We start from the raw sequence: 11,618 nt of genomic DNA on the forward strand, positions 1-11,618 counted from the left end.
CCGTTTGGATCTTCTGGATGAACCGTTTGGGGCCAGTGAAACGCAGCAGCCCTAGCAGGCAGCAGCTGGGGTCCTGGAAGACCCTGCTGCCCTCCAGGACACCCTCTCCCCAACTCTCTGCCTGAGCTCCCACCTGGTGTTCGGTGATAACGGGCCCTTTCCCTGTGTGGAAGCCAAATGTATCCAACACCCCCACCCCCCACCGGAGGAACAAGTCCCACCACGGCCCCCTGGGGTCTTTCTGTCCTCTCCGTCTCCAGAGTCCAACAATTAGGTCTCAGCCCTGAGTGAGATGGAGGTGCTGAGACGGAGGCCACTCTTGCGGGACTTGCCCCTGTCACCTGGGCGACCTGCTTCCCAAACCCCGCTCCCAGGCCACCCACAGCCCCAGAGGCACTGGGGACCCTGGGGCAGCCCTGGGCCTGGAATGAAGAAAGCAAGGCCAGTGATGGGAGGCAAGGGCAGAAAGGGCAGCAAAAGAGCCGCCCCTGAGTCCTGTAGAGCGCCTGGAATGGTGGGCCCTCTCTCCACCAGGTGGGGGGCACGGCTGGAGGAAGTCCAGGCCAGGGGCCAGACATTCCCGGCCTTTGATCTGGGCCACCCGTGCCCACGGCTCGAACCTGCTGCCCCTGCCCATCCTGAGAGCCCTCTCCCTACACGGCTGCTGTGGGCGCGGGGAGCTCGGGGAACTGGCCCCGGGGCGCCAAGGGTCGGGAGAGGCGCCTGGGCTTGTCGTGGCTCCTGCCGCGTTCCTAGCCGGGTGCTCGGCTGGAGGGGTGGGGTGGGGGGAGAGATGAAAGAGAGGAGGGATGGGGGAACAGGGAGAAACTGAGTGCAGAAAGGAGAGAGAGAGAAAAACTGAGAGACACCAGTATGGAGGAGAGTAGAGGGCAGGGCGGGAGTTGAGCAGGGGGAGCTGGAGGAGGGAAGAGGAAGAAGGAGGGAGGCTGAGAGGGGCAGGAGGGGCAAGATGGAGAGAAAGCCCCAACCTGCCCCAGAACAGCGACTGGGATGACGGCTGCAGGGATGGGGATCCTTTAGAGGTGCCCCTGTGCTGGGCTAATTCTGGGATGTCTTGTTTCTGATTCACCTGGAAAGAGGGTCACAGGGGGTTTGCCATTATCACTGCCCGTGGGGCCCCAGGGTCCCAGCGCTAGGGATAGAGAGCCCTCCACATCCCCTTCGTGGCCTGCTTGGCCCTCCCGTGTTCCGTCCGGCCAACGGGGAGTCTCCACTGGTTTTCTGATCAGAGGTGCCCGCCAGTTCTCCACTCTGCCTGGTAGTTTGGGAAGCTCCAGAGCCCGTACCTGTCATTCTGAGAGCTGAGCAGGGCTACCTGCCCTGGCCACCAAGACACCATTGTGGATTCAGTGAGGCAGGAGCTGGACTAGATGACCTCTTGGGGTCATTTCTGGGCCCTAAGAGTCCATAGGGGCCAGCCCTGGGAGGTGGGGGCCAAAGATCCCCGAGGCTGTAGGTGGGCTGACGGTTGGCTGAGACATGCCCAGCCAGTCACCCTGGGCAGCTTAGGCAAGACTGGTCATTCTCTGAAGGGAACTTCTCCTAATGCCTTCTCCAGAGAGCCTGGGAACACCCGGAGGAGACCCAGGTCAGGAGCTTGAGGCAGGGAAGGGAAGAGAGGCAGGGAAAGCAGTGGGTGGAGGGGAGACTCCGGACTCTTGCTGGCCTGGCGGCACAGCCTGGAGAAGTAAAGGAGGGACTGGCAGGAGGTGTGGGAACCGGCTAGTGGCCCTGCAAGGGCCCTGGAGGATGGAAGCTCGTGGGGATTTCCCCCCACTTGAAAGCTCCCCGGAGGAGGGGATTCCTGAGCCCTTTCCCCTCCCCTGCCAGGTGTCCTTCCTTCAACACAGGCTTAATTTCCTTCCTCCCGCCCGCCCAGCGCTGCCGGTGGAACACAGACACGGTCCCTACCCGGGAGGGGGAGGGCGCCCCCGCGCCACGTGTCCCGAACGGAAACACCCTCCGTCTAATAGGCACCCCGAACCGCAGGGTGGGTTGCAGTCGATGGGGAAAGGGTTAAATTCACTCCAAAGCCAGCCGGGGTGGGAGAGGTTGGCGGCGTCGGTGCGGTGGAGGGTGGCCTCTAGAAAGAGGGCAAAGACGGCGGGGAGGGCCGGGGGCCTGGGGGCCGAGGGCTGGCACGTGGGAAGCACTGGGTGCTGGGTGTGTGCCCGTCGGGGCCCTCGGTGCTGCCGAGCGCCCGCCCGGCCCTGTGCCACCCCCGCCTCTCTCGCCGGCCCGAGGTTCCTTTTGATGTGCGCCCCCCCGGAGCGCGCAGCCGGCAGCTGTGTATTCAGCGCCGCTCGCCGTGCCCCCTGCCGAGCGCCGCCTAGACAAAGCCGAGGCGCCCGGGCCCCCGCCGCCCGCAGGGGGCTACCGGTCTGTCGCCGGGAGGGAGGAGGAAATCTCCGATCCAGCGCAGTGCTATTCATTTTTTTGCTTGGAACGTGCCCGAAAGCTGCTCGGGGCCCAGAAAGCTGGCGCCCAGACCAGCCTGGGGAGGATGGAGAGAGAGGGGAATGCTGCAGGGGTGGGGTGGGGTGGGGTGGGGTGGGGTGGAGGGAAGCAGCAGGTGCCCAGGTCCACAGGCCTAAGAGGACGCGGGGAGCCGCAAGAGGCGGCGCGTGGGGGCTCCGCGGTCGCTCACCGGGGAGAGGGGGGCTTTTAACTTCTCCTAAGAGCTCTGAGCGAGCTCCCGGAGGCCACTGGAAGGCCGGACAACCCGAGGGCACAGCCTGGAGGCAGGCCGTCGCGTGGGGGCGGGCGCCGGAATTCACTGCGCAAGGTTCCTCTGCACTGCCCAGCATAGAGGTAGCGTCCTGGAACCTACCAGAAGCCGGCATCGCGCACGCACAGAGGTGAGCCGCAAACGTCAAGGGAACAACAGAGGCCCGGAGCCTGCCCGCGCCGCCGTCGTCCGGCCCTGGCGCGCCCCCTGGCGGCCGTGCTGATAGCAAGGCAGGAAGTCGGCGGGCGAGGAAGGGGGCTCTGCACCCCCACCTGCACCTGCACTGGCACCCGGGGGTGGGAGGGAGTGGGGGGGGGACCCGGAGCCTGAGATTTTGTGGGTGAGCAGCCGGTCTTTGGGGACCCACGTTAAGTAGGCGTCCTCTCGTGAGCGAATGCCCTTAATCTACTTGGCAATCCCCGAGCTTAGCCGAAGATAAGGTGTGCGTGGCTTGGGGCTCCCTCACCTCCCCACCCAGGTGGCTCCCTCGGGAGGCCGGGCGGGCCCCAGATGCAGGACGCAGGACGCGGGCGGGCCGGGGTGGTGTGAGGTCTGGTAGGCACCGCCTGGCGGGAGCCCTGCGGCTGCCTCAGCTTTGTGTCGAGATATGCGAGGCTGCAGACGGCAGGGTGATGTCACCGAGTCCTTGCCAGCCTGGCCCACCTGCACCTCGGGATCACAGGTGCCACCTGTGGCGACGTGAGGGCTTTGTCCTGTGGCAGTGATTCCTCTGACGCTGGTCATCTCCCGGGTTCCCCAAGGGCGTTTTGGAAAGCGACGTGGGGCCAGCATCCTTTGGGAGGGGAGGGAGGACATAAAGGAGCAGGCACCACTGGCCAGCTGCCTATCGCTGAGCCTCCTCTATTCTGTGGGAGGTGGAGATAATACTTTATATCTCATAGGGAGTTGTCAGCGTTAAATGAGAACGGTGCTGACAGCCTGCCAGACCGCGGCCGGGAATAATAAATATTGGGTTTCTTTCTTCTCTCTTAGGGGCTGAGGAACAAGCGGCTCTCTTGGGTTGCTCCTTCTGCCCCAGTCAAGCCTCAGCTAAGCAGCCCTCCTCAGGTACCCAAGAGCTTCCTCCAGAAGGGTTTATCCAGGGAAACCTTGTCTGATGTTCCAACTTAAGACCTACCTCACAATCGCCCTTCCAGAAGATCCCCCTTACCGCTAGCTGCTCCCCAACCCAGTCCCTCTTGGTCCCCTATTCCACTTTATTCTTCTGCACAGCCCTTAACACTGACCTTATGTTACAGACGTTATATGTCAAAAATGTCTGTTAAATTGCTCACTTAGTGTCTAGTTCCTACTCTAAAATCAAAACTCTGTGGGACTACCCAAAGTGCCAACACCCAGATCAGAGGCTGGCATGTGGTAGGTCCCATGTAAACACTGTCAATGAGTGTCTACGAGAGGTAGGGTGAGAGGAGGCAGGGACTGAGGCCTCAGAGGGGCGGCGGTTCCTTATGGCCCTTCGGGGTCCCCATAGTGTGTAGACATGGACCCCCAGAGCTCCCCATTTACCCCACTCTGTCTTTTGGCTCCTGCTTCCCTCTCAGAGGACACTCGCACTGCCCCAAGTGGGGTGAGATCAGGAGTTGGCAGCCTGTTGGCATCTGAGGCTTGGCGGCCCTCCTGTGCCCTTCCCCATACTGCCAGCGCCCCCTCTCTGCCACTCTTTCCCTCCTTCTCCTTCCCTTTCTTACCCTCTAAAGCTGTCCACCATCCCCTTTATGGTGCCTTCAGCCTCAGAATCCAGCCCGGAGCCCCCACCCAGACGGGGCTGGCCTGCCAGGAGAAGTGATCCTTCCCAGGGAAGTAGAGCCAGACCTTAGTGTGGCTGCCATGGTTTTTCTTGGTATGGACTCTGGCTCCCAGTTTCCTTCAAAACCAAGATAAAAACCATTAAGATTCTTTCCATCTCAGGGGTCTTTTGGGGAAGACTCCTGTGGGGCACATTAGGGAGATGGGACAAAACAAGCCTGCTATTATTTTTGGAAATGGTATAGAAATTTCTGGCCAAATCCTGGTTTGTACCCTCCAGAGCCCTGGCTGCTAATTAGCTTCCCCCACAGACCAGTGCAGTCTGCAGTGGCTATTTCTGGAATCTCAGGATGGGCTCTGGGTCCTGAGAGCCTAAACACATGGCTAGAGGCCCAGTGGGCTGGCAATGGGGTCAGAGCTGCCTCACCAGGAGGAGCACGGGAGCAGGTGGCTGTGGCTGGGATGGGTATAGGCAGGTCCTTGAGCAGACCAGGGGCACCTGTCTGGCATTGCCCCACACTTGGCAGAGCTCATCTCCTTTGCTCTTTCATGGTGGCTCCTGGGTAAAGCCTGACTGGGGTTTCCTATGTGCGCTGGGAAGACCCTCTGTGTGAGTGGTTGTCTTACAGCCCACATCTCTTGCCACCACCATAACCCCATGAATGCCAGCTCTGCCTCCTACTTCATGACACTGGGCACATTACCTACCCTCTCTAAGCCTGCTTCCTCACCTGCAAAATGGGTATAATGCCTGCCTCAATGGCTGTCGCCTATTCAGTGGAATGATGTCTGCAGTGTCTGAAATGGCACCTGGGACATGTTAAGAGATCAGTATAGAGATCCTTCTATCCTTTTATGACAGTCAGCTGCTGTTTCTTGGACCTCTGGAAGGTAAAGTCTATGCTGGTGGTCCCTTCCTCCAGGCTGAAAGAGGCTCCCAGTCGCTTCGGGTATCTACCCCTCCCTCACCTGGCTCAGAGATCCATCCTGATTGGTCTAAGCTGATGATCCTTACCGGAGATTGGTTTAGAGCTAGGCGTGTAACCCAGCTTTGGTCAATGAGTCCTCCCCTGAGGGGAGGTCTGCTGGAGGGTGCAAAAGGACTTCTGGGGAAAGGTTTTGGGGTCTTTTAAAATGAAACTAAGAAATATCCCTTTTTCCTGCTTTTGGACATTGTGTCTGGGTGGGATGCCTGGAGCTGCAGCAGCCATCCTGTGACTGTGAGGGAAACTGCCTGAGGCTGAGGCTGAGTAGTGGAGGAAGGACATTGCAAAGAGAGAGAAAGAAGCTGGGTCTCCAACACTGTTGCTGAGACATTAGCTTACCCCTGCGCAGTCCTGCTTCAGACTTTCTTGGTATGTGAGATAATACATCGTCCTTGTTAACAGGCCACAGTCCTCCTCAGTGACATTTGGGCCCTCCTGCCTGGAGTATCTAGTGTGGCGCAGCTAGATCAAGTGCTGCCGATTGACTCACAGTTGAGTTGCTCTAATTTATGGGCTAGTTTAGGCTTCTTTCTCTTGATTTGGGGGTTTAGCCTGGATGGGGTGGGGAGGTCACAAGTGCTCCTGGAGCTGGGAGACTTGCTCTGAGACAACTGGGAGGGAGAAGAGAACCACAGAGAATGGTGCAGGGGTAAGATGAGGCTTAAAATTAATCCAGAAGATACTTCCATCCCCTGCTGCCTTGTCCTTTTTCCTGAAGAAACTGCAGCTCGACTGCTAATGGGTACGAGTGTATTTTGGGGTTGATGAAAAGGTTTCAAAATGAGCCCATGGTGATGGTTGCATGACCTATTGAATACTACAAACCACAGAATGGTATGCTTCAAGATGGTGACTTCTATGGTGTGTGGATTATATCTCCCCTTTAAAAAAAGAGGGAAAGCAAGCTGGAGCTCAGCTGCCTTCTTCCCACACTCGCTCCACCTGTAATCACAGCCCTCCTTCCCAGGCCTCCTCAGGCTCCCCGAGGAGCCCCCTCCCACACATCCACACAGCCCTTCCCACTTGGAGGTTGTGTGCTCTGGTGGAAGGCTCCTCTGGGGACCTGGGTAGGAGGGGGGCTACATTCTTCCCTGCTCCCCCCATTTTCAGGCCTCTGGGCTCAGTTTCACCGTTTTATCCACAGGGCCGGGATCTCCTAAATTAGGTCTGTCCCTACTGGCCAGCTAGCCTGGGGGGTGTGGGGAGAAACTTGGGCTCTGGGATTAGGAGGCATTTCAAATCCTGGTTCTGCCACTGTTTTGCTGTGACTTTGGACAAGTTATTTGGACCTCTGTGTGCCTGTTTTCTTTATCTGTCAAATGGGTATGCTAATTCCACAACTCCCCCAGGTTAAATGGAATAATCTACCCAGAGAGCCTCAAGCACGAGACCGTAAATGCTGGTGTCCTAAGACTTACTATAAACTTGTGACCACCCCCCTCCTCAATGGCAAAATCTTGACCAGACTGTCTAATGATTGAGGGCCAGTGGTGATAGTAATGATGCTCCCAGATCTCCTTTGTTGGGCCTAAAAGGCTTTCTTCCCCCTCATTCTCACTGACCCTTACCTGGACCCTCCTCAGGTTCCCCCCCCCCTTTTTAATCTTTTTTCTTTTTAAATTTACTTATTCATGAGCGACACAGAGAGAGAGAGAGAGACACGGCAGAGACATAGGTGGAGGGAGAAGCAGGCTCCACGCAGGAAGCCCGATGTGGGACTCGATCCTGGGACCCCAGGATCACGCCCTGGGCCAGAGGCATGTGCCAAACCGCTGAGCCACCCAGGTGTCCCCCCAGGTTCCCTTTGCCTTTTGTTCTGCACATCAAGATGGGGCGCTAAGATGAAAATTCATTTTCTGAACCCCCAAGTCAGAAAACGTGGTGTAACCAAAATATTTTTAATTCAATCTTATTTTATTTTATTACTATTATTTTTTCCTATGCCAGAGTTTAAGAAAGTCTGAAATATTTGGCCACAGGTTGGAATTTGGAGAGCATCTCCATTGTTAACGGTAATGTTCCTGAGGAGCTGGAGAGGACCATGGGTGCCCCTCTAGATGAAGCATAGTATCTAATAGCTTGGAGTCACACAATGAGAAAGCTCACTTATTCACATTCCCTATTCCATTCTCTTTCACTCCTTTTGAGTATTGTCAAGGAGAAAGTCTGTTTGGTGCTAAGATGACGCTAAGATTCCTTTCTAATAGAGAAGGTCACACATTCAGAGCCTTTGAGGGGCCACGGTATCTGGTGAGAAGGAAATCACATTGTTGAAAATCACAGTAATCTGACATTTCCTCTTTAATTGAAGTTATTAAGAACAAAGCAAATCAATTTTTTTTCAAAGCAAATCAATTTAAAGAAAAGTGTTAAGAAAATAGCAGTCCAGGTACTAGGGGGTAAATGTGGCCTGGAAACACCTGGAGTCTGGAAGACACTGGATCACGGGCATAGAAGAGCTGTGTGCTTGTGGTCAGGGTGCCCTGCAAGTGCCGGCCTGTGTGGTCAGGGCATCTTCTGGTTGGCCAGGTGAGCCTGAGGGTGAGGCAGGCTGGAGCTGGAAGAAGTAGAGAAGCCTCGGAGTTGGATCTGGAAGCCACGCTGACCAAGAATGGAGATTTACTCCCAGCATCTTCCCTACCTTGATGTGTCAGATGGGAAGCCCATCCAGCCTTATGAATGTGTTAGATGACAACAAGGTGGCCCAGCCCCAGGCCTCTGTGACACAGACACTCAGGGTGGGGGTAGGAATGGAGGAAGAAGCTGGGGATAAAGGCCCTGGGTCACCCCTCCAGTCTGGGCCTGACAAGGTTTTTGCATGGAGGCGGCAGAGAGCTTTGAGGTAGGCAAACCAGAGCTCACAAGGTGTGCTGGTCTCAGAGAGCCCCCTGTTCCCTTCCTGTAAAGGGTATAAAAAGCCACAGAGGAGGGAGAGCAGAAACCTGGGTTCTAGGCACTCCCTTTGCTCCCCCCCCCCCCCCCCACCGGCCTACCTGTGTGTTCCCAGGCAAAGCACTTACCCTATGTGGGTCTCAGTGTCCCTCTAGATTGCAGTGGCCACATGAGTTCTGATCCTGACACTCTCAGGGGATGATCGGCCTCCCTGTGATCCCCATGCCCACCACCCTTTGTGTTCCTGCCCCTTTCAGGGAAGACCAGGACATGGGGCCAGCACCGGCTGCAGGCCCCTGACTGGGGCCATCCCAGCCTTCAGCAGAGGCTTGTCCCTGTAGGTGAGGGCTCATTGGTGTCCAGCCCTGTGAGGCCCTAGCAGGGCTGGGCAGTGCCCAGTGGCACAATTGGCAGGCTTAGGGCACTAACAGAAGAGACCGGGAGCTGAAATGAAGGAGGGGGAGCCAAGGAAGAGGGGCATGCAGGGCGAGGGAGGGGTGGTTCTAGTGGCTGCCCCTCGTGAACGTGCCGAAGGTTGCCAAATTGAGTTTAAGCCTTGGTTCCAGAACACAAAGCCTTGTCGTCTCTGGGGGCTTGACCCCTTGGAGCCCCCACCCCCAGGCCCGGCTGGCTGAGCTGGCCCAGAAGGGCCGGGTTGTTGGCTGCGAAGTGGCTGGGAGGGAAGTTTTAATGATACACAACACAAGACACAGGGGGGAAAGGAAAAAGGGGGGTGGTGGAGGAGAGAAGGGAGGTGGGGGGGGGGGGAGAAAGAAAGACCTCCTGCCAGGCCTGTTGCCAGGAGACGGCTAGGCAGCCAGAATCAGCCCTGCTCTTTTCACAGTTGCCTTTAAGCACCGAGAGAAAGCCCTGGCCATAAAGGGGGACATGTGTTGCTGGGTGTGTAAGGCTAGCCTCTGCAGTTAGGGGAGCCCCTGGCCCCCGCCCCCTGCCGCTGCCTGGAGAGAGCCCCTTTAGCCCCCAGCCCTGCCCTCCCCCCGCTACTGGGGGTTATGGATGAGCGAAATTGGAAGGAAAGGTCTTGGGGAAGGCGGTGGCCCTGGCCACCAAAAGGCCACAGCCACCTCTGGGGTGAAACTCACCAGCCAGGGGTGCCAGGAAGCTGGCAGGGGCCGGCAGGGTCGGGAAGGCCAGGGGAATCCCACGTGGCATGTCTACGGAAGAGTATTTTGTTGGCTCTAGGTGGGCCATCGGGGCTTGGGGAGCATCTAGATAGTTAAGAATCCTCCATCGGGGACTTAGGTGGGTGCTCTGGGGAATCAACGGCCTGCACCCTGGCCCCCTGGGCCTTGTGTCAGACCCCATGATGCGGCTTCAGGGATCCCACGGCTGTGTGTGCCTTAGCACTTGGGGACAGCGCCCGAGCAGCCCCTTGGTGGCTGCACCTGTATCTACTGCAAGTCCACCACGCAACCACAGAGTAAATAGGAGGTGAGGGCTGTTGGCAACACAAGGACCCCAGTGTCCCAGACGCTGGCCGTCAGTCAAGAGACATCCGGCGCGGGGGTCACAGCCTGTGCGCTCAGGACAGGGGGGCACCAGTCAGCCAGGCTCCGGCCTCCTCTGTGGGTGGAAGCTGGGCTGGACCCCGGGTGGATTTTATTCAGCTCAGTGTGCTCTCCCTGGCGCAGGGGCGCCGCCAACATCGCGTTCTTCTGCCCCACGAAAACGGGCTGTGATCTCTGGTGCTTCATGCAGCCGTCAAATTAGAGAAAGCCCAGTTTCTTCCGATCCTCTGGCATGCCGCTGGGGCCTGGGTGCTAGTCCCAGGGCATCTGAGTCTGCGCTGGGAACAGCCAGCCAGCCCGCCTCGTCTTGCCACCTGGTTGTCTGGCTTCCGTGCACACGCCGGGGGCACTGCCGGGGGCTCACCTGGCAGGCGTGCTTCTGCTCGGGGCAGCGGGCACCGGCTCTCCCTGGCTGTCCCCCGGCACGCCCGGGCTGTGTGAGAGACAGCTTGGCGGAGGCCAGCTCTGGACAAAATGGAAAAATTACTGCATCTTCTAAGAAATTTCTGTCCCTGCATATGTGTGTGCATTGAGATGTGCTCCACACGTGGTGGCGTCCTGGAAGCCAGGACCCCTGAAGGAAGGAGGAGATGAGGCTGCCCCCTAGACACTTGTCATCTGCGGGGGCATCTGCTGGAGACCCTCGCCTTCCCTCCAGCCTCCCTTGCACATCATCCCTGCTGAAGTGTGTGTGGACTTCCCGGTTCTCCAGTTTTTCCTGTCCCCCGGCTGGGCCAGGCCCCATGCCAGGTGTCAAGGCTTGCTTCCAGAAGGGCCAGATCTCCATGAGGTGATAACCAAAAGGGCAAGTTTGCCAGTTCTCAGGAGGGGTGGGGGGGACAGGGACTGGTGCTAAGGGCTTGAGGGCCCCAGGGGGGAAGATGGCAGGGGTAGGGGGCACAGATGGGCCAGGAGGAAATGCAGAGGAGGGAACTGGTGAGTTCTATCAGGCCTTCTGAGGTCTAGTTGGGCTTCACAATGGGAGGTTCAACACACTTTTGTGCAAAAGCCCATCTCCCTGGCTTGTCACTGACATCTCATCCCGAGAAAGGCCAAGGGCTCAAGGAAGCAAACACACCTGGCAGGCTCAGTCTGTACCTGAGGCTGGGCTCGGGTTTAGCCCTTCCTCCTTGCTCCTGCCCGTCCCTCTCCTGTCACACCCCTCCCCGATCCGGAGAGCCTAATTTTATTTTTATTTTTATTTTTGAGCCCAACTTTAACCTGGAAGGAATAGCTCCCTCTCCCCTCTCACCACTCTGCATCCCGGTGCCAGCTCCTCCCAAGGCTCTCCCCCTCTCCACACGCACACACTGATTCTGTGGTTTCTGCTGCTCTGACTTTCTCAAGGAGAGAGTCCCTGGAAGCCCACCGGCCTCCAGAAACACCCCGCAAAACAGCCATGGGTGAACTCACCTCTCAGCATCCCCCCCCCCCCAGATAGTACCAAGCCCCCAGGCTGGCCCCTCTTCTCCCTATTCTTCATGTGAGGCAGGGCCATTAGCTCATCTCTGGAGTCCACACTCACCTCCTCCGGGAAGCCTCCCTGACTTACAGCCCCCTTCGTGCCTTCTGGTTCCTCATCAGTCTAGTGATTCCTGACCCTGGATGGCCCTCTGCAGTCATCAAGATTTGTTCCCAAAGCTCTAGGCTGGTGGTCAGATGGGTTGAGGGGGAATGGGGCTGGGGAGGACACTC

The sequence above is a fragment of the Canis lupus genome, chromosome 16, assembly GCF_048164855.1.
Source record: "Canis lupus baileyi chromosome 16, mCanLup2.hap1, whole genome shotgun sequence".
In the NCBI taxonomy this organism is placed as follows: domain Eukaryota; kingdom Metazoa; phylum Chordata; class Mammalia; order Carnivora; family Canidae; genus Canis; species Canis lupus.